General features: G+C 47.4%; 4 long non-coding RNA genes across 7 annotated transcripts; all 4 read right to left on the bottom strand.

Annotated features, from left to right (window-relative positions):
• Window positions 1-3,131: 3,131 nt before the first annotated feature.
• Window positions 3,132-4,284, bottom strand: LOC143693140 (uncharacterized). Its single transcript, XR_013180645.1, has 3 exons — window positions 4,238-4,284; window positions 4,116-4,156; window positions 3,132-4,034 (listed from the first exon to the last, which is right to left on the bottom strand). It is a non-coding gene; the product is annotated as an uncharacterized LOC143693140 (long non-coding RNA).
• Window positions 4,285-4,379: 95 nt separating this feature from the next.
• LOC143693139 (uncharacterized) lies at window positions 4,380-7,532 on the bottom strand. 3 transcript variants are annotated; one of them, XR_013180643.1, is made up of 8 exons: window positions 7,451-7,531; window positions 7,331-7,372; window positions 7,135-7,248; window positions 6,971-7,051; window positions 5,792-6,893; window positions 4,638-5,714; window positions 4,520-4,561; window positions 4,380-4,426 (listed from the first exon to the last, which is right to left on the bottom strand). It is a non-coding gene; the product is annotated as an uncharacterized LOC143693139 (long non-coding RNA). The 3 variants fall into 3 exon arrangements; XR_013180644.1 differs by having other exon boundaries at window positions 4,402-4,426; window positions 4,660-5,714; window positions 7,451-7,532; XR_013180642.1 differs by having other exon boundaries at window positions 4,401-4,426; window positions 4,520-5,714; window positions 7,451-7,532.
• Window positions 7,533-7,558: 26 nt separating this feature from the next.
• Window positions 7,559-9,388, bottom strand: LOC143693138 (uncharacterized). 2 transcript variants are annotated; one of them, XR_013180641.1, is made up of 5 exons: window positions 9,163-9,388; window positions 9,037-9,064; window positions 8,785-8,949; window positions 8,620-8,701; window positions 7,559-8,542 (listed from the first exon to the last, which is right to left on the bottom strand). It is a non-coding gene; the product is annotated as an uncharacterized LOC143693138 (long non-coding RNA). The 2 variants fall into 2 exon arrangements; XR_013180640.1 differs by having other exon boundaries at window positions 9,037-9,174.
• Window positions 9,389-10,520: 1,132 nt separating this feature from the next.
• LOC143693141 (uncharacterized) lies at window positions 10,521-11,518 on the bottom strand. Its single transcript, XR_013180646.1, has 3 exons — window positions 10,863-11,518; window positions 10,747-10,788; window positions 10,521-10,648 (listed from the first exon to the last, which is right to left on the bottom strand). It is a non-coding gene; the product is annotated as an uncharacterized LOC143693141 (long non-coding RNA).
• Between the last annotated feature and the right edge of the window lie 12,707 nt (window positions 11,519-24,225).

Genomic DNA, 24,225 nt, shown 5'->3' with positions numbered 1-24,225 from the left:
TGGCGCTGTGCATGTAGTACCCGGTTGTAGACGGCAGGTGGCGCTGTGACTGCACGATCTATATGTAAATGGCATTGGGTGGGGTGCTGGCTTGCAGGGGGTGGGTCTGGCGAGGGGGGGTGGGGGGGGGGGGGGGGGGGGGGGGGTTGGCTGGTGGGTACTGATTACTGGCACCTGGGGTGGGTGGGGTCCCCCTATATACTGTATATAGTAAAAAGAAGAAAAACTATATGTCTGGTGCAGCAGTAGGAAATTTCAGGCTCCCGGGGAGTAAATAGTTTGGTTTTTTTAAATTTCTTTTTTTTTTTTTTTTACTCCCAGGGAGCCTGAAAGTTTTTACTGCTGCTTTTTTAATCTAAAGCTAGAAAGGAAAACAAAGTTAGAAAGACAAGAAAGGAGAAGGAGAGAGAGAGAGAGAGAAGAAGACAGAAGGAGAGGGAGAGAGAGGGGGAGAGAGAGAGAGAGAGAGAGAAGAAGAGAGAGAAGAGAGAAGGAGAGGGAGAGAAGAAGAGAGCAGGAGAGGGAGAGAGAGAGAGATGTGAGAGAAGAAGAGAGAGAAGAGAGAAGGACAGAGAGAGAAAAGAGAAGTAGAGAGAGAGAAAAGAGAAGGAGAGAGGGGGGAAGAAGGAGAGAAAGAGAAGAGAGAGAAGCAAAGACTTGGAAAAAATAGAGGGAGAGGAGAAAAGATAGAGAGAGAAGAGCAGAGAACAGGGACAAAGAGAAAGAAGAGAGGAGGAGAGAACAGACAGAGGGAGCAGACAGAGAGGGAGAGGAGACAGAGAGGAAAAGACAGAAGAAAATAAAACAGGAAGACAGAGTGAGACAGGAAAAGGAGGGTGGGAGAAGTGAAGAAGGACAGGAGTTAGAGGGAAAGGAAAGTGGTTAGGATTAGAGTGAAAGTGAAAACTTAGGAGTGGGATGAAAAAGGAAAAGACTAAGAGAAAAAAAAACACAAACCAAGGAAAAGGAGAACACTGAGAGAAAAAGAAGCAAGAAGACTGAGATTGACAGTGATAAGAAAACAGAAACAAAGGGTTAGAGATAGATGGAAGTTAAGTTAGAAATAGAACAGTAAAGTGAGGAGCAAAAGGAAGAAATACAGTGGAAAGAAATGACAAAACCACACCAAAAAAAGACAGGAGCCACGGTGGGGAAAGGAAGGGCAGGGGGTATCTTTATTAAGGGTGACTCAACTTTATTGAAAGAATGCTTTTATTTATACATCAGCAAAATACATGGAAACAGTGTGTGCAAGTGCAGATACAATGCATAGACACACTAGTCAAAGTCGAATTTACATACAGAGCAATACAGCAAAATGAAGCAGTTAATGCAAATACAGAGCAGCAATACAGAGCAGCACAGCAAAATGCAGCAGCTAAGGCAAATGCAATACAGAGCAATACACATATTAACACAAAGCAATAACCTTTTTCTATTTTCATTAGATGTTGATTTATTGTGACAGGAAACCCAAAACAACAAAAGCACACAGAAAACAACACTCATCACCACTAACACCTCCTTCAGCTTACACACAAACCCACACTGACTCACACCTCAACTGCTCTGCTAACCCCCGGCACGCATTCGCGCCGCTCCTCGGGAACGCGGTTCCCGGGAGCCTCCAAAAAAATCCTCCTGCCTGACGAAAACCCCGGTCCCTGGACGGTCTGCGCCCAAACTTTGGTGATGATTGTTGCCTCGCAGACCGACCGGGACCCGGGAAAAAAAAACCCAGCCGGGGGGAAAAAAAAAAAAAACCCCCCGGCTGGGGTTTTTTTATTCTAAATTTAAAAATGAATTACAAAACCTGAAAAGCAAAAGTCATATAAGGTTACAACCCTTCAACACACACATACACACACACCTCCTTCAGCTTACACACAAACCCACACTGACTCACACCTCAACTGCTCTGCTAACCCCCGGCACGCATTCGCGCCGCTCCTCGGGAACGCGGTTCCCGGGAGCCTCCAAAAAAATCCTCCTGCCTGACGAAAACCCCGGTCCCTGGACGGTCTGCGCCCAAACTTTGGTGATGAATGTTGCCTCGCAGACCGACCGGGACCCGGGAAAAAAAAACCCAGCCGGGGGGAAAAAAAAAAAAACCCCCCGGCTGGGGATTTTTTATTCTAAATTTAAAAATGAATTACAAAACCTGAAAAGCAAAAGTCACATACACAAGGTTAAAACTAGTCAGCATGTGCTCACACACACAGAGACGAGTGGACACAGACACACACAGTCATGTGCTCTCACACACGCTCACACACTCTTCCTGCTTACAGGCTCGCTATGGCCCTTACTCGAGATGCTGAAGAACGTGCTTCGACGCGTCTTCTGGCTGCCACTCCTTGACGTCGAATGGTAGATTCTGGGGAAATCGGTAGCCTCGAGGACCTGTGAGACGACAGGAATTGGTCAACTTGTGGCTGACAGCTAGGAATTTTCCCCACTCTGGACCAATAAATTTTCTACCCAATATGCCATAAAAGACAGATGAACAGTAAAGTTTTTACAACTGTTCTACCTAACTATGACTACATGCCAGGGCAGGGCAGCTCCAATCATAAGTGGTATATTATAAGTACATAGAATATAAGCAAACGCATACAGTGCAAGTGTACATACAGTGTAAGTAGACACAATACAAGCCGACACAGGTACACGCAATATAAGTATATACAATATAAGCCTATACAATACAAGCCAACACAGGTACACGCAATATAAGTATATACAATATAAGCCTATACAATATAAGCCAACAAAGGTACATGCAATATAGCTACACACAATACAAGCCAACACAGGTACACGCAATATAAGTATATACAATATAAGCCTATACAATATAAGCCAACAAAGGTACATGCAATATAGCTACACACAATACAAGCCAACACAGGTACACGCAATATAAGTATATACAATATAAGCCTATACAATATAAGCCAACAAAGGTACATGCAATATAGCTACACACAATACAAGCCAACATAGGTACACACAATATAAGCCAAGACTTGAGATAACTCTGTGGAAGATTAATTGTTGGGCCCCATAGCCTTTGAGAAGATGGAACCTACAGAACAACTGCAGTCACTTGAGGAGGGTCTAAGACGCTCCCTCTAGAAGTCCAAGATAATGGCATGGAAAAAAAAGCACTACCAAAGCTGGTAGTGAGAAGGAAGATGGATGAGAAAATCTTGTAATCCTTTCCTGTCTCAAAGAGTAAAAATGTAAAGATGCTAGAATAAGCTATATCTGGGAAGGAATGTGAGTAAAATACTGCCTATATGGCACAAAATAGTGCCTGTAAAGCATCGAGATGTAACAAAGGCCTATGACACGGAAGACAATAGACACAGACTACATAACACGGATGACACAACATAGACACGGATGGCATAACAGAGACACGAGTAAACTGCCTAGCACTTTCAACTTATGGACCCGAGATTCGTAGCGCAAGATGAGCCAGAGGCCGATGATGCCAAAGGAAAGAAAGCCCTATGATGATGGCACGTGATGATGAAACATAACTCCTTAAAAGAAGTTAGTGCCAAAGCAGTTAAGAGGATGCTCGAGAGGCTCAGCGAGCCTAGAGAAGGAAGCCGACTGCCGGGTGACCGTGGCCGTAGCTCCGGACCTGAAGGCGAGCTCCTCGGGGAAAAGATCCGTGACGACGTCGAATTGAGGAAGGCAGACGACGCAAAGTTCCCGAGAACGTGGAGATGGGTTGGAACTGCCCTGCCCGGCAAAGGCTCTGGTGAGGCTGAGGAGAAACCCTCTCCCTTTACTTCCAGAGAGCCTGTCCCGATACAGACCTCTCCGCTAAGCTGACATGAAATTGCCCCCTGTGATAGTAAAGGTTTTTCCCCTTCTCCAAACCACTGGCCCCGACACTTAGCTTTTGGAAGAGGAGCGGACAAAATCCATCCTCGGTCGCACGTGGACGTTGAGATGTTCTCCGCGTGTGCTTCGGTGTTGCTGTTTCTAAGCTTTGGGTAAGAGCCTCCTCAGGGTACCTAAGACAAAACAGAAAAGGTGACTATTGCCCTCAACAACAGTAATCCCCGGGACTCCTCCGCACCACTCCCCCGGCTCACCTCAAATCTTGATTTGACTCCGGAGGCTGGCCAGAAGATACCTGCAAAGAGAAAAGGTACATACTTAGCATGCTGCTTCATAACATTCACCTATGAGTCAGCCTGCCTAAACGCCGACTCACCTGCCCTCCTCTGTTCCTTGGCGTACCTAGGGCAGCAACAGCACCTGCAAAGTAACAAAGCAGAAAAGCATGCTGAGATACTGTGAAAACACAACCTCCCAAATCTGACAAATATGCCACACCGATACCTTAAGCTCGCACCCACCTGGCACAGATATGCTTGGCTAGGATAGATTGCAAGCGGACCACCTAAAATTAAAAAAAAAAAGAGATGCTTAAAGCTGCACCAGAAACTGAGACCTCAGCAATAACAATTGCTTCTGTACACTAGTCAATGCTCACCTCGCCCACTTGGCCTTGACTGCTGCTCTCGGCTTTAACTTCCTAAAAAGAGAGACAAAGAACAATGCTGTAACAGCCACCATTTATGCTTCCTCTACAGAAACAAGTAGTGCCTCACCTGCTTGGGGGAAACCCCTCACCCGGGATGGGGCCCTCTGGCACACATTTAATCCATCTGAATCTGAAAAAAGGTTAGGACAAGAGTCAAACTGTTGCAGGATAACTTAAGAGCTCCAGATATCTTGTGTCCATCTACAAATCCCATCTAGAGTCCAACTACACCCCACATTACAAACTTCAAGTCCCCGGGACTTCTCCTATTGCACCGGGCTACGCGGCAGGGCAGCGCAGCTCCGGCACAAATGTGTGTGCTGACACCCGTGACACGGGACGTGACAGACGACGGGGACGCGACATGGACAGAAATCTCCTGGCAAGGAAAATGGCTGTGAGGACTGAGAGAATGCAAAAGGAGATGACCGAGGTGAAACTGATGGTGGGCTGATGAGGCTCAGAGAACACTGGAGGTAAAAGATGCTAACTGAATGATTTATTCCAAGAACTGCAAAGATGGATGCCCGAGAATCCTACGGCCAGAAGCCTGTACCTGCCCTCACATTCTTACAAGTCCTAGTCCGCCATAATGGATCCTGGCGGGGTATAGCTGTCCATACAGCTCAGAACAAGACCTGAAAAAACAGCTGACTGGATGCTTATAAAAAGAGATGAGAGTCTGAGCTCCCAAGTCAAAAGTTCTATGGGATGGGTGCCAGGCCAAGGAACGCTGAGAGCACAGATGCTAAGACTGGTGCCAAGGTTTCTGGTAGGCCCCTCAAAGGGCTAAGATAAAAGACATGAGACAGCTAAACAAGACATAATGCACAACAGACAAGTGACACAATACACACCGGGACTGCTCTGCCCTGCTCACCTCAGCACGGTGATCAAAAGTGAGATTTTGCTTTTAGGGGGCCTAAGGGGCCACTTCTTGGCTACCCTCGTCTCCATAGCCAACTCAAAACCTCCCCCATCCCAGGAGTGCCGACCCAGCACCTCGCTTTCATTCCCTCTGTGGGTCGTGGCCCTCTACTTATCTCTCGGACATCTGGGGATGCCGGTCCGTGTCGGGTGCGAAGAAAGGCCGCCTCGCCGGCTGGGAAGTTGTGCTGTCACCGGGCTGTTGTCTCTTAGACAGCTATATTAAAGAAAACCAAACATCAACGCCTGACCTTGGCACCACATCGGCCAAAACCACACAAGTCTGCTACTCACCGTTCTCCTAAGAAGGCCTGGCACCTCGTAACCATAACCCTCTGCCACAGATGTAATTCATCTGCACCTGAAAGAAAGGTAGAACATATGTCAAACACATGCACGATAACTCAAAAGCTGCAAACACCTTATGTCAACCTAGGAATAGCATCTAGAGTCCAAGTACAGCCCACATTACAACTTTCAACTCCCCGGGGCTTCTCCTATTACACTAGGCTATGCGGCAGGGCAGAGCAGCTCCGGCACAAATGTGTGTGCTGACACCCGTGACACGGGACACGACAAACAATGGGCACAAGACACAGACAGAAATCTCTAGGCAAGAAGGATGACTGCGAGGACTGAGAAGATGCCAAATGAGATGACCAAGGTAAGACAGACCGATGGCGAGCTGATAAGGCTCAGAGTGCCCTGGAGAAGGAAGATGCTAAACTGAACGTTTTAGTCCAAGAACTGCAAAGATGAATGCACAGGAGCCCTACGGTCAGAAGCCTCTACCTGCCCTCACATTCTTACAAGTCCTAATCCACCATAGGAGAACCTTGCAGGGTGCAGCTGTCCATACAGCTCAGAACAAGACCTGAAAAGACATCTGACTGGATGCTTACAAAGAGTTGCAATTCTGATGCCTGTCTGAGCTCCCGAGTCAAAAGTTTTATGGCCTGGGTGCCGGGCCAAAGAAACGTGGAGATCGTGGCTGCTAAGAATACTGCCGAGGTTTCTGATAGGCCCCTCAAAGGGCTAAGATAAAAGACATGAGACACCCAACCAAGACATAACGCACGGTAGACAAGTGACACGATACACACCGGGACTGCTCTGCCCTGTGCACCTCAGCACTGTGATCCAAAGTGAGACTTTGCTTTTAGGGGGCCTAAGGGGCCAATTCTTGGCTACTCTCATCTCCAGAGCCAACTCAAGACCTCCCCTCCCCGATCCCAGGAGTCCCAACCCAGCACCTTGCTTTCATCCCCTCTGTGGGTCGGAGCCCTCTACTTATCTCTCGGACATCTGGGGATGCCGGTCCGTGTTGGGTGCGAAGAAAGGCCGGCTCGCCGGCTGGGAAGGGCCTGCTGGCACCAGGCTGGTGTCTCTTAGACAGCTATATTAAAGAAAACCAAACATCAGTGCCTGATCTTGGCAGCCCGTCGGCCAAAACCCCACAAGTCTGCTACTCACCCTTCTCCTAAGAAGGCCCGGCTCCTCAGGTGGCACGCTTCGGGAACGCTCGGAGGCCAACGCCGTCGTCGTGGGGTACACCTGGGTTAAGAAGACAGGAGGCGATGTGGCATTGCTGAAAACTGACTGGACCCTTGGTCCTCCTCCCTACTTCCCTGACTCACCGCAACTCCTCGGTGGTTCCTGACTGCTACCCGGAAGACAGGGCTCATCAGGGTGAAAAATTCGGTCCGTCGGCCGGGTGGGGATGGGAGCTTGGCGTGCTCCGAGTGGATTGCCTAAGGCACAAAAACGAGAATGGAGACTTAGACTTGCCCCCTTGGAATTCAGACCTCAGCAACAAGAAAGGCTACTGCTCACCTTGCTCTCTTGAACTTGACTGCTGGGATCCAGCTATACTTCCTAAAAATAAAGACCAAAAACAGCGCTGTAATAGGGTCACACTTGACACTCCCCCTGCACAGACAAATGGTGACTGACCTGCTATGGGGAACCCCCTCACCCGGGATGGGGTGCTCTGCCATGGATGCAATGCATCTGCACCTGAAAGAAAGTTAGAACATATGTCAAACACCTGCAGGATAACTCAAAAGATACAAACACCTTAGGTCAATATAGGAATAGCATCTAGAGTCCAAGTACAGCCCACATTACAACCTTCAACTCCCCGGGGCTTCTCCTATTACACCAGGCTATGTGGCAGGGCAGAGCAGCTCCGGCACAAATGTGTGTGCTGACACCCGTGACACGGGACAGACAGGACGTGACAAACAATGGGCACACAACACAGACAGAAATCTCTGGGCAAGAAGGATGACTGCAAGGACTGAGAAGATGCCAAATGAGATGACCGAGGTGAGACCGATGGCAAGCTGACAAGGCTCAGAAAACACTGAAGGAAGAAGATGCTAACTGAATGATTTATTCCAAGAACTGCAAAGATGGATGCCCGAGAATCCTACGGTCAGAAGCCTCTACCTGCCCTCACGTTCTTACAAGTCCAAGTCTGCCTTAATGGATCCTGGCGGGACATAGCTGTCCATACAGCTCAGAACAAGACCTGAAAAGACAGCTGACCGGATGCTTCTAAAGAGACAAGAGAGTCTGATGCCTGTCTGAGCTCCCGAGTCAAAAGTTCTATGGCATGGGTGCCAGGCCAAGGAATGCAGAGATCACAGATGCTAACAATGATGCCAGGGTTTCTGACAGGCCCCACCAAGGCCTAAGGTAAAAGACATGACATATGCAAACAACACATAATACACAAAAGACAAGGGACACGATACACACCGGGACTGCTCTGCCCTGCACACCTCAGCGCTGTGATGAAAAGTCAGGCTTTCCTTTTATGGGGCCTAAGGTGCCGCTTCATGGACACCCCCCACCTCCAAAGCAGACTCAAAAACCCCTCCCAGTAATTCCCAAACCAGCACCCTGCTTTCATTCCCTCTGTGGGTCGTGGCCCTCTACTTATCTCTCGGACATCTGGGGATGCCGGTCTCCGGTGCGAAGAAAGGCCACTTCGTCAGCTGGGAAGGTCCTGCTGTCACCGGGCTGTTGTCTCTTAGACAGCTGTATTAAAGAAAACCAAACATCAGTGCCCGATCTTGGCAGCCCATCGGCCAAAACCCCACAAGTCTGCTACTCACCCATGCTCCTAAGAATGCTCAGCTGCTCGGGCCGCACGCTTCGGGCACGCTCGGAGACCGAGGCTGTCGTCACAGGGGGTGCCTGGGTTAAGAGGAGAGGAGGTGATTTGGCATGGCTGAAACCTGAGTGGAACCTGGCTCCTCCTCCCTACTTCGCCTACTCACTGCAACTCCTCGGCAGCTGCTGAAGGCCACCTGGATGGCACCTTTAAATAGAGTTCAGGGTTTCATCACCAGGTCCTGTAATGCATCCGCAGGGCTCACACGTGCAGGGAACCCGGTGCATCGGCCGGCTGGTGACGGGGGCTTGGCAGGCTCCAAGTGGATTGCCTAAAGCACAAAAAAGAGAATGGAAGCTTAGAGCAGCACCAGAAACTGAGACTGGAGCAATAACAGCTACTTCTCTCCACTGCTCACCTTGACTGCTGGTATCCAGACTTAGTTCCTAAAAAGAAAGAAAGAACAGAGCTGTAACAGAGTCACCACATACACTTCTGTTGCAGAGACAAATGGTGCCTCACCTGCTCAGGGGAAACCACTCACCCGGGATGGGGCCCTCTGGCACACATTTAATCCATCTGAATCTGAAAAAAGGTTAGGACAAGAGTCAAACTGTTGCAGGATAACTTAAGAGCTCCAGATATCTTGTGTCCATCTAGAGTCCAACTACACCCCGCATTACAAACTTCAAGTCCCCGGGACTTCTCCTATTGCACCAGGCTATGTGGCAGGGCAGAGCAGCTCCGGCACAAATGTGTGTGCTGACACCCGTGACACGGGACGGGACGTGACAAACAACGGGAACACGACATGGACAGAAATCTCCTGGCAAGGAAAATGGCTGCGAGGACTGAGAAGATGCAAAAGGAGATGACCGAGGTGAGACCGATGGTGAGCTGATGAGGCTCAGAGAAACCTGGAGGAAGAAGATGCTAACTGAATGATTTATTCCAAGAACTGCAAAGATGGATGCCCAAGAATCATACAGCCAGAAGCCTCTACCTGCCCTCACGTTCTTTCGCGTCCTAGTCCGCCATAATGGATCCTGGCGGGACATAGCTGTCCATACAGCTCAGAACAAGACCTGAAAAGACAGCTGACCGGATGCTTCTAAAGAGACAAGAGAGTCTGATGCCTGTCTGAGCTCCCGAGTCAAAAGTTCTATGGCATGGGTGCCAGGCCAAGGAATGCAGAGATCACAGATGCTAACAATGATGCCAGGGTTTCTGACAGGCCCCACCAAGGCCTAAGGTAAAAGACATGACATATGCAAACAACACATAATACACAAAAGACAAGGGACACGATACACACCGGGACTGCTCTGCCCTGCACACCTCAGCACTGTGATGAAAAGTCAGGCTTTCCTTTTATGGGGCCTAAGGTGTCCGCTTCATGGACACCCCCATCTCCAAAGAAGACTCAAAAACCCCTCCCGGTGGGTCCCTACCCTGCGCCCCGCTTTCATCCCCTCTGTGGGTTGTAGCCCTCTACTTATCTCTCAGACATCTGGGGATGCCGGTCTGTGTCAGGTGCAAAAGAAGGCAGACGCAACATCTGGGAAGTTCCTGCTGGCACTGTTGTTCAACAACTCCCTGTTGTTTCTTAGTCAACTACATGAAAGAAATCCAAATATCAATGCATGATCTCTGCAGCACACTGGCCAAAACCCAACAATTCTGCTACTCACCGTTCTCCTAAGAATGCCTGGCTCCTGGGGCCGCACCCTTCGGCTGCGCTCCGAGGTTGATGCCATTGTCACGGGGTAAGCCTGGGTTAAAAGGAGACGAGGTCATGTGGCATTGCTGAAACCTGAGTGGACCCTAGCTCCTCCTCCCTACTTCCCCGACTCACTGTGACTCCTGACTCCTCGGCCCGTGCCCAAGGCTACCCTGGTGACACCTTTATATAGAAAAGGCAGAGGCTTCATCAACGAGTCCCGTGATTCTTCCGCAGGGCTCGAGAGAGCGGCACACCCGGTGCGTCAGCCGGTTGGTGACTGGGGCTCGGCGTACTCCGAGTGGATTGCCTAAAGCGCAGAAACAGGAACGGATGCTTAGAGTTGCACCGGAAAGTGAGACTGGAGCAATAACAACTAACTGCTTCTGTACGCTACTCAATGCTCACCTTGCCCACCTCATCTTGACTGCTGATATCCAGCTTTACCTCCTGAAAAGAAAAAGAACAGTGCTGTAACAAAGTCACACTTTACACTCCCCCTGCAGAGACAAACGGTGACTGACCTGCTCGGGGGAACCTCCTCACTCGGGATGGGTGGATGGATTTTGCCCTGGATTTTATCCTTCTGCGTCTGAAAGAAAGTGAGGACAAAAGTCAAAGGGCTGTGGGATAACTTCACAGCTCCAAATATCTTCTGTCTATCTAGGAATATCATCTAGAGTCTGGCAACACCCCACAAACTGCAAGTCCATGGGACTTGTCCTGTTGCAGCAGGCTATGCGGCAGGGCAGGGCAGAGCAGCTCCGGCACAAATATGTGCAGACACCCGTGACACGGAACGTGACAAACAGGGGGACAACAAACAACACATTATGCTTGTGGTGAGGGTCTCGAGGGGAAAAGGCAAAAGGGACCCCAAAGACACGCTAGGTAACATGGTACACCGGACAACACGACGTGGACCGGAACTGTTCTGCGCTGCCTGCCTGAAAGCTGCCGTCAAAAGTAGAGCCTCTCCCTTTAGATGTCCTAAGAGGCCCCTTGGAGAAGATTGCTTTTCCCTCTGCTAATTTTTAAATCTGTCCCAGGAACTCCCAACCCACTACTCTCCCATCATCCCATCTCCAGGCCGTGGCCCTGACTTATCTTTTGGATGATCGGTGATGTGGATCCACGTTGCGCCTGAAATGAGTCTGCCTCGGAGGGCCCCGTGATCGCCTGTTAGCCTCTCGGTCAGCTACAATAAAGAAAACCAAAACCAAAGTATGAGTACAGAGGTATGTGGGCCAAATCCCAGCAAGTCAGCTACTTGCCCTCTCCTGAGTGTGCCTGGCTCCTTCAGGCTCCTGCTTCATCCTGATTCCAAGGCTATGGCCATTATTGTGAGTGGCACCTGGGTTAGAGAAAGGCAAAGTGAAATGGCATTCCTGTGAGTGCAGTGGATGACCTTGTGTGCTGTAAGACGTGCGAATGCCTCTGCTCGGCTTCTAAAAGGCCTTGGGTGGGGGGCTCAAATAAACACCCTTTCTCACCCTGCTGCCTTCAAAACCACCCCCCCAACAATAACTCCTAACTGGATACCTGCTCAGCCTCCCTCTCCTAGTCACAATCCTCAACTCACCTGAAGCCTCAATCTCAAACATCATCTTGGACGCTGGGCAGATCCCTCCTGTGACACAACGAATCTGCTGAAAAAAGTGTTGTAATTAACACAACCTGGAGCCTCTGGAAGCTGCACTCCTCCTAAAAAAAAAAATACAAAACAAAATCAGAACAAAACCAGAAATTACAAATGCACTTCACCACCCCTAAACACAAAACCCAAAATCATGAACTTAAATACGCCCTGTATTCTATGCTGTTTTCTTCACAGTATCTTCAAAGCCTCTGTTGCTTTAGATACCCAGAAACACCTGCTGAAAACAAGCTGAGATAAGCTGAAAGAGCCTCTTCTCTGAAATGAGAGGAGAGCTTTTATCCCAGCACCTCCCAGAGGGGGAATGAAGGCCCTGAGCAAAGGCTGGGGTTAATATACCCCTGATGGTGCCCGCCTCTCGTTCCCGTGGCACCCGGGAAAAGGGAGGGGGCTGATCCCACCGGGTATAAAAACCCTCAGAGCAGCTGCTGCTGTTTGGCTCCTCTGACTTGAAGTCAAGGGGAGTAAAGGGCTTGTTATAGAAGAAAACTCTTCAGAAAAATAACAGTGCTTTCTTTTTTTGCAACAACTACTTGGAGTAAAAGGGCAGGAAACTGATAAGAAATAAAAGTTTCTGTTTAGGCAGCATAACTAGATAAATTGGGCAATTTGCTGTTAACTTACATAATTATTCCTTAGTGGCTACTAAGTAGTACTTCATGTATGACTATGCTGGGTGGAAAAGAATGCTTATGATATGAATAGTCTAAGTCTCCTTGGGACCTCTAATTAGGCCTATCTACATTATAAGTAAAAATAAGAAAAATAAAAGCTTCCCAGGCAGTGTAAGGGTTAAGTGTATGCCAGGCTCACCCTGCTCTGAGATACTTGGTCCTATGGCACAGAAAGAAGGGCCGTGAAATGTAGTTTTAAACCCTTAAAATGCTGAAAAAGGCAGAGCTTCCTTCCAGTGCACCCCTTAAACAGAGGAAATGGGGCAGTTACCTCTACTGAAACTAATACAATAGCAAATAAATAGCTTCTGCCCTTTAATTTATTCTCCTTAATACTGGGAAAAGAGGGGTTTTCATCACTTTAAATCTCTCCAGTGATGAAAAAAGAGGGATTTTTCCCTCAGTTCAAACTCTTATGGAGGGATAGCTGGGCTTCTCCCTCAATTTAGGCCTCAGGACAACAAAAAGGGGCTGGCTACCCTTAATTCAAACCCATAAGAAACATTGGCAAGATTTTCCCCTTCTACTTAAACTGGAAAATAATAGAAAATGAGGACTCCCTGTCAATTAACACCCCTGACAGCATAAAAAAGGCAGGGGTTCTTTCAACTGAGACCATTAAAATTGCAGGGGAAGCAGACTTCCTCCCAGTTTGAACAGAAAGAATAAAGGAAAAGGAAGCTTTTTCCCTTTTTTCTAAACCCTTTTTCTCCTAATAACTCCTCTCCTGTCTGGGAGTGCTGTGGAGGGTCTGGGGGCCCTGGGGAGGGACTGACACAGTAAAAGGGGAAAGTTGAAAGCCCTCTCCTGGAGCCCCACATGCTGCCTGGCCTGCTCAGATGCTGCCCCTTGGCAAAAGGGCTCTTCCCTTGGCATTTTCTCAAAGTGATGCTCCATGCCGAGGTGGGTCTGGCTGCTCCCTAGTCCGTGCTGGATGCTCCGACCGTAGTTCCTGGAGGGACCCTTGGGATGCCCCTGTTAGCCCCTCTGGACTAGCAGCTCCCTGTGCGGGTGTGCCTGGGTAACCCTCTGAAAGCAGCTGGGCACACGGGGGCTGCTAAACCTTGGAGTGGGCTTGAGGTGAAGAAAGGTCCTGTGAGGAGTTCCTTCCCCTGCACAGCCCTTCGTCTGCCCCTTAAACCATGGGGTGCCAGACTTTCCTTTCTAAGGAAATTAACCATCTTTCCTCTCTGTGTGCCCGTGGCCGAAACTGTGATTCGGCCTCCAAAACTGCAGAGAACGATTTCTCACGGACCGCGGCTGCCGACGCCGAGAACTCTCGCCGCCCTTGGAGTGCCACGTGCCTCCTGCGAACGGACGTCGACGCGCAGCGGGGGTGAGTTTGGCTTTACGGGGAAGAGGGCCAGTGCAGGATTTCTCCGGGAGCAAAGCTGCCCCCGCCGAGAACTCGGGCTGCCCTGGCAGTGCCGAGCACCTCCTGCAAACTGGCGTCGGGATATGCGGGGGGTGAGTTTTTCTGTGCAGAAGTTCTCCCAGACCAAAGCTGAGAGCATCTAACCCTAACCACAACAACTTAGCTGGGTCTAAAACTTACAGCCTTCGGACTGGCAGCGTGGGACCCGACCCGCTGTGCCGCTGCTGGCCCCTTGCTAAAGCATTCCGCTGCAGTCCTAAAACTCTGCCTTTTCGGAGGGTGTTTTCTCTGACCCTGACCATAATCTTCCAAATATGCTAAAGACTCATAAAATGGCTTTGAAAAAGCCCCAACAATACCCTAAGTAGTCCCAGAAAAGTCCCTTCCAAAATCTCCTAAATACCTTTAAAAGTCCTGGAAAGAAACCTCACAAAGACGTGCTCAGTCTCCGAACTCTACCTCTTGCTGTCTAGCCCACAGATGTCATCCCTACCTTTTTGCAGTGGGTCTGTTGTCCTCTGAGGGTTCTGTCATTGTGCTGCTGTGTGAGGGTTGCTGTCTGGTCTCGCTGTTAGGGCTGCTGTGTTGTGCTGCTGTTGGGGGAAAAGGCTGTTTTTAGGGGGGCTGCTTAGGCTGAGGTTAGGGCTGGGGTGAGGGGTGGTACAGCTGTACCCTGTACCCCTGATCTCCACTGGACTGTCCAGCCCTCAAGCCCTCTCCCTTTACCCCTCAACCGGTCCCTCTGCCCCCCAGCCCTCAGCTCCTGTGTGTCACCCTTGACCCCTCTCCTTTGCCCCTCAGCCCCCAGCTTCTCTGTGTCACCCTACAGCTGCCCCTGCCACCCTCAGCATCTCTGTGTGTCACCCGCTGTCTCCTCTCCCTGTTCCTCCCTCAGCTCCCAGCCTCTGTCACCCTCAGGCCCCCACAGTGCCCCTCAAGCTGCCCCTCAGCCTCCATGTGTTGTGCCATGAAAAGACCCTAAAAAAACCTAAAAATTCCCTGAAAACCTCCTAATCTTCAAAATGTCCTAAAAACCCCATGAAAACCTAAAAACAGCCTCAGAATGCTGTTAGAATACACTGGAAATATCCTACTTTTAAAAAACCCCTAAAAATCCCCAAAGAACCTTGAGAAATCCCTAAATATACCCTAAATAGTCCAAAAAGAGCTCAAACAATACCCCAAAATCCTTAAAATACCCTGATAAGATCCTAAATAACCTAAAAATTTCCTCAAAAACCCTAAAAATACCCGAACCCTAAAAAGTCCTCCACATACCCTCAATAGTCCTAAAAAAACCCCAAGAATACCCAAATCCCCCCCCAAACAATTCTTAAAAGTACTAAGGAAGTCCTTAAAATACCCTAACAAAATCTTTTAAAAGCCCTGAAAAAGCCCTAAAAGTATCCTAAACGTTACCAGAAAATTCCTGGAAAACTCCTCCAAAAAAGCCCTAAAATATCCTTTTAAAGCCATGAGAAAAACCCTAAAAAAAAAAACCCTAAAAAACTGCTCAGCACCCAACTCCTACCTGTCACTCTCTAGACCACAAACATCATTGCTACCTTTTTATTAGGGTTGCTGCCTGCAGCTGCTGGGAGAGTTCTGGGGATGTCCCAGCATTGGGGTTACTGCCTTGTGCTGCTGTTGGGGAAAACTGGGGTCCTAGGGGTGCTCTTTAGGGTGACCTTGGGGTTGGGTTGAGGGCTGCTGCACCTGTACCCTAACCCTACCTGGTACCCTGTGTCTTTTGTACCCCTAACCCTCAGTGTGAGCTCTCCATCTGTCAAGCCTCCCCCTCCTCAGCCCGCAATGTCTGCGTGCCACCCCGAAACCTTTGACATTGTCCCTCGGCCCCCTGGCCTCCACCGTGCACTCTCCACCTGGTTAGGGGTGGTGTGAGGGGTGGTTCACCTGTCACCCTCAAGCAGCCCCCACTTTGCCCCTCAAGGCATCTGCTTCCCCTCACTCTCTTTTTGTCACCCTCAATTTCCCCACTCCCAGCCTCTCAGCATCTCTGTGCCACCCTGGAGCCTCCCAGTTGCTCCTAACGCCCCCTTCTGCCTCTCAGCTCCCCCCATCCTCTGTGTCACTCTCCAGCCCCCTCCCCTCAGCCCGCAGCCCCCCGTGACACCCTGCAGCCCACAGACGTTGTCCCTGCCTGTCTCGCTTGGGTGTTGTCCTGCTGCGAGAGCTGCGCCGTCCTCCGAGGGTTCGGGCTCCTGCGTGCTGCTGCAGGGGACTCACGGGTGGGCGGTGGGTGAAGTAACGGATGGAGCGGGAAGTGTGGTGGGACGGGTTAAGAGCGGAGTGAGGGATGGAGCAAGGGCGGGCTGGAAAATAGAGTAGGGTTAGGGGTGGAGAAAGGGACGCAGCAGCAGGGGGCTGAGGTGAGGAGGTGACTGTTAGGAGGAAGCGTAACTCCGTAACTCCAAGACCGAGTCTGCAGCCAACGAGAACTCTGAGTGACTTGGGAGCGGTGAACGTCTTCGGCAAACTGATGTAAGGAAACTGGGGTGATGAGTTTAGTTTCCCTTGGAAAAGGGATGGCATCTGTGTCCGTGGGCCTGCACCCTGCCCGGGACCTTTGATCTCGAGTGGGCTGCCACCTCCTAAAATTCCAAACATCGCAGGTTGGAACAGGGGGTTGGAAATTTTACTCGGGGTAGAAACCAATTTTGGATTTAGCTGAAGTCTGCTGGTGAAACTTGTGTAGTCTGTTAATCGGTGTGCTTGCAAAAAGGCCTGCAGAGAGAACAAAGGAAGTTCGAGGCTACTGTTGGAAAAAGTGAATCTGGGTTACGACTGAGTGCACGGCCTCGTCCCTGTGTGAGTAAAAGTTTGAGGTTTTGCTGGCAGTGTCACCGAGTGCTAAGGGGTCCCCTGGTCGATAGGGCAACTTGGGAGGGTTTGCTTCAGGCTTTGCTTGTGAAAGGTGTGAGAAAAGCAAGCAGCTCTGAAGCAGATGAGCCCCCTCTTGCCTGTTGAAGTGTTGGATAAAGCAAAGATAAACCTCAAGGTCCCTTCCCACCCAAACCATTCCGTGATTCTTTGCCCTGGAGGCCAGGGTGCACCTGTCACCGCATTTCTCTTCACAGAGAAAAGCAAGGTACAATTCTTCCCAAGAATATTTCTGGGATTCACATTCTCTGAACCTCAGATGAAGGAAAAACAATTCTTATCTCATTTGCTGTGCCTCTGTTTGTGCTGAAGTAGAATGCAACGTGGAGATTGTTCACCCAAAGTGATGGTGTTTTGTTTCCTTGGCCTGTCGGGGCCAAGTGTGTGTGTGTGTTGGGTCTGTTGGGTGACAGTAACGAGTAGTGTGTGGTGTGTGCAGGGTTGAGTACTTGGCAGATTCAGTTTAGATGTAATGTAATATACTATAATAAAGTAATTAATTAGCCTTCTGATAAGGCAGAATGCAGATTGGAAATATTTGCACATATGATATTAAAGGATACGTGAACCACCTTTCTGTGAGACAAAGACACAAGACTTGGCCCATCCCTAACTTAGGACACAGCTAAAAAATAATATATAATTTTTAATCTATTTTTGAATAACTCTCTAAAACTAATGGCAGATGATATAGCTATTTTATCTGGCAAGCTTCCGTGCAAAATTTCCTGCTGATGCTGGCTCAGACAGATGGAGATTTGGGAGGAGTGGGAAGAACAAAGTGCCACAGGGCTTTATTGGATAAGCGTTGATAGGTTTCTGCAAGCTTCTATTACAAGGTTGATGAACCTTGTGTTTGTTAACTTCAGTTTTGCTCAGCCAGCGTTTTAACCCTGCTTTATCTCCTGTGGTCCAGATGACACATTCACACATCTTTAGAAAATTCAGTGGGATGGTCTTCAAACATGTGACTTTGCAGCAGTGAGGGCAGAAACTTGATGGTTTTACCTCAATCTATAGTTTTTCAATATTGCTATAGAAAGTGCTTTTCTGTGAAATGGCTACTTTGGTTAGATCATGCAAATTGAGTGCTGGCTACTTCCATAAGTTGAAGAGTAAGAATAACTCAGGAATGTTTCATCATTTGTCTCTGCACTGGTCAGAAATGGTAATTTGAACTCCAATCTGTAGAAATTTAGCAAAAGAAGTTGGAATACTCGGAGGATAAAAATAGAAAAAAATGCTTTGGAAAGATTTTTCCTTACTAGTGAGTGAGTTTCTACCTGTAGGAGCATCGGGGGTAGCACGGTCGGGACGAGTGATCTCTGAAGCCGGGTCGTGGAACTTGGGGTTTATTGCAAAGGGCCCGGGGGCAGGGGCCTTTTGGAACTTGGGGTTTATTGCAAAGGGCCTGGGTGCAGGGGCCTGCTGGGAGCTGCCAGCCACAGCTCAGAGCAGGCCTGAGAGAAGAGAGGGGTTGAGACGATGAGAGGGTAAGAGCGTAAAAAGGTAAGAGAGCAAAAGCATAAGAGTAAAAAGGGGTAAGTGAGTAAAAGGTCAAGAGAGTGAAGTTCCCATTACAATATAATAAATCATCTTCTGTGTTGAATATTCTACTTCTCACTAACCAATCTAGTACAATACACAAATGCTATAGCATTTCCATACGGCCTATAAGAATCACTACATTACCATACTGTGTTACATTTTAAACCCTAAAAGCTCCTCTTTGGACCCCTTCTGCCAAGCTAGTAGGGTCTGCTCGGCCCCTTGGAGCTGTCTGCAGGCAGAAGGTGTTGTTTCATCAAAGGGGATTACCTTCAGCTGGCCACACCGTTGTTTTCCTGTTGTTCAGTAACTGAGGGATCTCAAAGCTCGCTTTCATTTCAATCTTGCTTATAGAAATATTACCTCATCCATTCCCGTTTGTTCCCCCACTCGTTCGCGGCTGCCCCAGCCTCTGTGTCGGCTCCGGCACAGTCCGTCTGTCCCGGTCTGTCTGTCCCGGTCCCGGCCGCCTGGCCCGCGGCCGCTCCGCTGGCCGTGCCGGCGCAAGGGGCGGGGGGTCCCTCCTGCCGTGTGCACCGTGGGTACCGCGCTGATCGCACCGAGGGGGGGTCCCGTCTGTCCCATCCCCGGCTGCCCTGACTCTGCTCGGCTCCCGCCGCTGCAGCCGGGGTCCGTCGCCGGTTTTGTCTCTGCCGAATCAGCCGCCGTGAGCCATGTGGGGCCGATCCACGCTGCAGCTCGGTCTGCACCGGAACAGCCCCTGGGACGATCCCGGCTGCAGACCCCGCCTTTGGAGGACCGAGACCCTGAGCTGTGCCGAGTTCCCCCGTCCTGCCCTGAGCTCCGTTCCCTTGGTAACCACAGCTCCGGCTGCTCAGCGGAACTCTCTAAAGGAATCACCTTATCGAAACACTAGAAGTTCAGGTAAAAGAAAGCCCTCTCCTGATTCATCCTAAAAATACGGGAGAAAAGCTATAGAAGATAAAAATCCAAAAAGAATGGGATAAAGGGATTGGTCTATTTCCATTAAAAGAGGTTCCCATAGGAGGGGGCGGACCAGGGTTTGTGAATGCTCCTTTGACTTCGTCTGAGGTCTGAAATTTTAAGAAATAAATAAAAGGGATATTTGGAGGATCCCATAGGCATAGCTGAACAATTAGACCAATTTTTAGGTCCAAACATTTATATTTGAGAAGAGATGAGGTCTGTAATGAAAATAATATTTTTCTCAGGAAGAAAGGCAATCAGAGCAGCTGAAATAAAAGCTTAGGAAAAAAGATAATCTGTGGGGACCCCCAGAGAAGAAAAAATGCCAACTGTACCTCCTGAGTGGGGTAAAAATAATAAGGAGGGGAGTAAACACGTGAATAATTATCGTAATTACATAATCAAAGGAATAAATGAGACAGCATATCAAAGGCGAAATGCAGGAAAAAAAAAGTTTTTAAGGGACAGCTTTTAGAAGGGAAAGAAGAAACTTCAGCTAAATAGATAAACAAACTTAAGAGAAATAGGAAAATGGTCCTAAGTAAGCAGAAGATCTGAAAATCTTTAAAGAGATGGGCACAGAGGAGGAATAGGGAGGTCATAAGCTCTAATTTTTTGGGGGGGACAAATACCATCTGGAGCCTGTGATAACTTTAAAAGTGGGTCCCCAAGAAGAAGAACTGGAATTTGTAATAGACACAGGGGCAGAGAGAACCTGCCTGTTAAATATTCCAAAAAGTTATAGTGTGAGCAAACATATAGTGAAAGTAACAGGGGCAAAAAGAGAAAGTTTTACATTTCTGGTCATTAAAGATGTAGTAATTGAGGGAAGAAACTAGAATTTGGATGGGAGATGTCTTATTGGTCCCAGGGGCAGGTAGCAATTTATTGGGAAGAGTCTTACAAGTGCAATTAAGAATAGGAGTTATATCAGAAAATGGGAAAATGACAGCTAGAGTTTTAAAATTAGGCCAAGAGGATGAAGAAAAAAAAATCAACAAAGAAGTTTGAGCTGGAGAAGGAAATAGGGGAGGATTAAATATTGACGCCATAAGGGTTACAATTGAGAGACGAGATTGTCCCATACATGTACGTCAGTATCCTGTATCTTTAGAAGGACGGGAAGATTTGAAGCCAGTCATAGAAGGACTAATAAAGGATGGGGCATTAGAACCTTGTATGTTTCCTCATAATATCCCTTTCCCCCCAGTAAAGTCTGATGGCAGTTATAGACTAGTATAAGATTAAAGGGAGGTTAATAAAAGAACTCAGACTCACTACCCAGTGGTAAAATATCTTAGACACTTAATAAATAAAAGTAGCTAGAAAACCAACCATGAGAAAATTGCAAGAATTTTATTCATTCTCCCTCCCTCTTCAAAGAGAGAGATCAGAAAATTACCTAGATTATTGAAATATTATAGATTATAGATTGAGGGGTACGCACAAGTAGCAAAATGCGTGTATGAAAAAAATTGACAGAAGGAGATGATATAAAACAGACCAAAGAAGATATTGTTAAATTAAAAGACTTAAGTTAAAACTAGCCTAAGTACCAGCTTTAAGCTTACCTTTGTTAGAAAAATCCTTTATCATTTATACATAAATACAGAAAATGGAGTAGCTCATAAAATTTTAATTCAAGAGTAAGGAAGAGTAAAAAAGTATCTAGTAGCTTATATATCAAAGATGTTAGTAAGCCACAGCTAGCCAGTAGGTATTTAACAGCTACTGCAATCCTAGTAAAAGAAAGTTGTAAGCCTACTTTTGGAAGTAATTTAGTTAGGTTCACCTCGTACCATCTGAGGTCAGTTGAATTAAAAAAAAAAAAAAAAAAAACCAACAGGTAAGAAGAGAAGAAAGAGAAGTTGAAGTAGGGAGGTGGTTAGCAAACTCTGAGATGTTAGAATGTGAAGTGATGACATTTTGGTGCTAGAAGAGAGCAGAAGTGTGAATGTGGGGTTTTTGCATGAAAGGCAGGGAAGTGTCTTAACACACAATTGTTAGGAGGTTATTCAATGCTGAACTGAGGTCCAGAAAGGGTTTAGCAGAACAGGCCCTCCTTGAAGGGAAAAGAGGATAAGTTGACTAGAGAAAGGAAAAGAATGTCAGGAGCACCTGGGGACGCCAAGTTTGGGGTTGTCAAGGTTGGGAGGTGTCTGACCGCTCCCTACGAGCGGCAGGGTCTCGGAGGCTGCGGCAGGCACCGATCCATGGAGGTGACCCGGCGGCGGTGCTGGCAGCAGGGGACACACGGGTTTGCCAGGCAGGAGCGGGCTGGCTCCATGGCGGAACTGCCAGGGGGGCTCCCAGACTGCCGGGGTCCCGAGTCGAGGATGGCAGTGTCGGCCCCAGTAAGTGGGCCGAGAGAGAGAAGGAAAGAGAAAGAGAGAGAAGGAGAGAGAGAGAGGGCAAAAGGGACCCAAGGCTGCCCCCAGGGTCCCCATGCCCGTGGCTGTTCTCCCCTGCTCCGGCCCTGCAGCCAAGTGGCAGCACGGCATTGACAGCAAGGCCGTGAAAAGAGCGGGAGGGGGCTAGCACTAAAAGATAAAATCAAAGCAGAGATTGCTGACTCTCCAAACCTCACAAAGTGGTTTGTTTTTCTTAAGTAAGAAGATTTTTGGTCTTTTCTTTTGTATGTTTTGTTTGCTGTTAAAAAGAAGTTTTTTGGTTTTTGGTTTTTTTTCCTGAAGAATGGGTTTGTAAGGCTAAAACAATTAAATGCTGCCCAAAAAGTAAAAAGCAATAGATGTGATACATCTAGTGTTAAAATTGGTCTAGCTTTTCTTATTTAACTAACTGTAACTCACAAAAAGAAGAATTTGCCTCTGCAGCTATTAGCACAGCTGGATAGAAGAAGAAGAGGCTGCTGTGGAAAAAGCTTTTAGCTAAACCCAGAAAGTTTGGAAGAAAAGTGAATGGTAAAAGTTAATGCAGTATTATCTTACTTTTATTACTATGCTATTAAGAAGTCCTATCCAGGTACTACCGAAGCAACAATCAGAATCACGGAAAAAGGGTGAATTCATGCCAGCAGAATCAATGGACTATCACATTTAAACCGGGTGATACCAAACTGACTTTCCAATAGGGACTGAGCGGTAATAGTTTGGAAAAAGCAAAATGATCCAAGAAATGTACAAAGAATAACACTGAATTCAGAAGTAAGACAATGCTTATACCACTGGTTTCAAGCACGGCCTGAATAAAACATCTCCTTAGGGGAGGAATACTCCAGATAGAAGGATCAAGACTGTTTTTGTGTTCCGACCTTAGCCTGAGAATTGTACAGGGAGAAGGGGAATTACCATTTCCATCAGTAAACTTTATTTGATTCATTCCAATACTGGACATGCTAGCTGGGTTATAAGTAAATGCTTGAATTGTGAGAATAATTAGTATTGTAGTTCACAACATTTATGCTCTTATTGCAAAAAGTGTTAAAGTAATAACTTAGCTTTGTGGATGGGAATTATTACTGCCTGTTGAATGAGAGATACCTCAAGAATGGTAAGAGACCACAGTTAAAGGGTGTCGAAACCAATTTGCCTGGAAATTAGTTAAGAGAAAGTGACAAGGAAATAGAGGGCAAGACCAGATTGGCCTCTGTATTTTGCCACCGAGAAGATCAAACACACCTGCTGTGGGTTGCAACCTCACAGGCCTGGGAGATGGGAGTATAAGCCATACTGGACCTCTGTTATTCCTGCTTCTGGCACTCATTTGTTCTCTTTTCCCTTTCGGGATACCAGAAGATTGTGTCACAAATGCTGCAGAAAGCATCACGTGGAAAGATACCAAAGTTCCTCTTTAATTACACACACCTATGTCAACAGCCACTGTTATAACCCATCCAAATTAAGAACCTGTAGGCAAAATGGAGTAAATTATTGGATTACAAGAAACTTAGGAAAAAGTGGTAATAGATTTGGAATTGAATATCCAAAAGGAGAGAGATGGATTTGTTTTACATTTAATCTTGAAGATACGGTTCGAGATTTGGTAAAAAAACAAATAATAAACAAAAAGGTAAAACCAGCACAGCAACTTAACTCTGTATTGACCCCAAATTATCTATTGAGTCGTATTACAAGACTCCAAGCAGTTATAGAAATGATAGCAAATGGAGCTGCCCAGGCATTGGAGTTAATATCAAGTCAGCTAAGCCAAACAAAAACTGTAGGGTATCAGAATAGGTTGGCTTTAGACTATTTATTGGCCAAAGAAAGGGATGTTTGTGGAAAGTTTAATATATCAAATTGTTGAAAATTGATGACCACAGAAAAGTCATTCTAGAAAAAGCAAAAGAAGTCAAAGAAGAAAAAAATATATATGCATATAATAATCCAGGTACCGGTCCAAAAATTAGATAACAATGTTAAAACCTAGCTGGTAGGGTAATGTAATAGAAGAAATTAAGGTCTTTCATTTTATGTGTTGCAACTATTTTTATATTTCTTCCTTGTGTAATCCCCTGTTTTATTTTGCCCGCATAGTCCAGAAGATGCAAGTAGATAAGAAATATTGCTCAAGCCAAAGGATTTACAAAGAATAAGAGTGGGGATTGTGAAAAATGCATGTATTTTATGATTGGCTTTTTGGAAATATTAAAATGAATATTATATGTGTTGTGTTAGAAAGTAATGCTGTATTAACTCTCTTAAGTAGTGTGTTAAATATAGTTTTAGGTTACAAAAACTGTTAAAATAGAAACGATGCTATGTAAGATACTTTTTTTAAAGAAAGGACTTGCAGCAAGATAGCAGCCACAGGACACCTAAATC

This window comes from Agelaius phoeniceus, unplaced genomic scaffold (assembly GCF_051311805.1).
Source record: "Agelaius phoeniceus isolate bAgePho1 unplaced genomic scaffold, bAgePho1.hap1 Scaffold_305, whole genome shotgun sequence".
Taxonomy (NCBI): Eukaryota; Metazoa; Chordata; class Aves; order Passeriformes; family Icteridae; genus Agelaius; species Agelaius phoeniceus.
The sequence above is the reverse complement of the archived record's forward strand: the minus strand, read 5'-3'. Positions and strand labels throughout refer to the sequence as shown.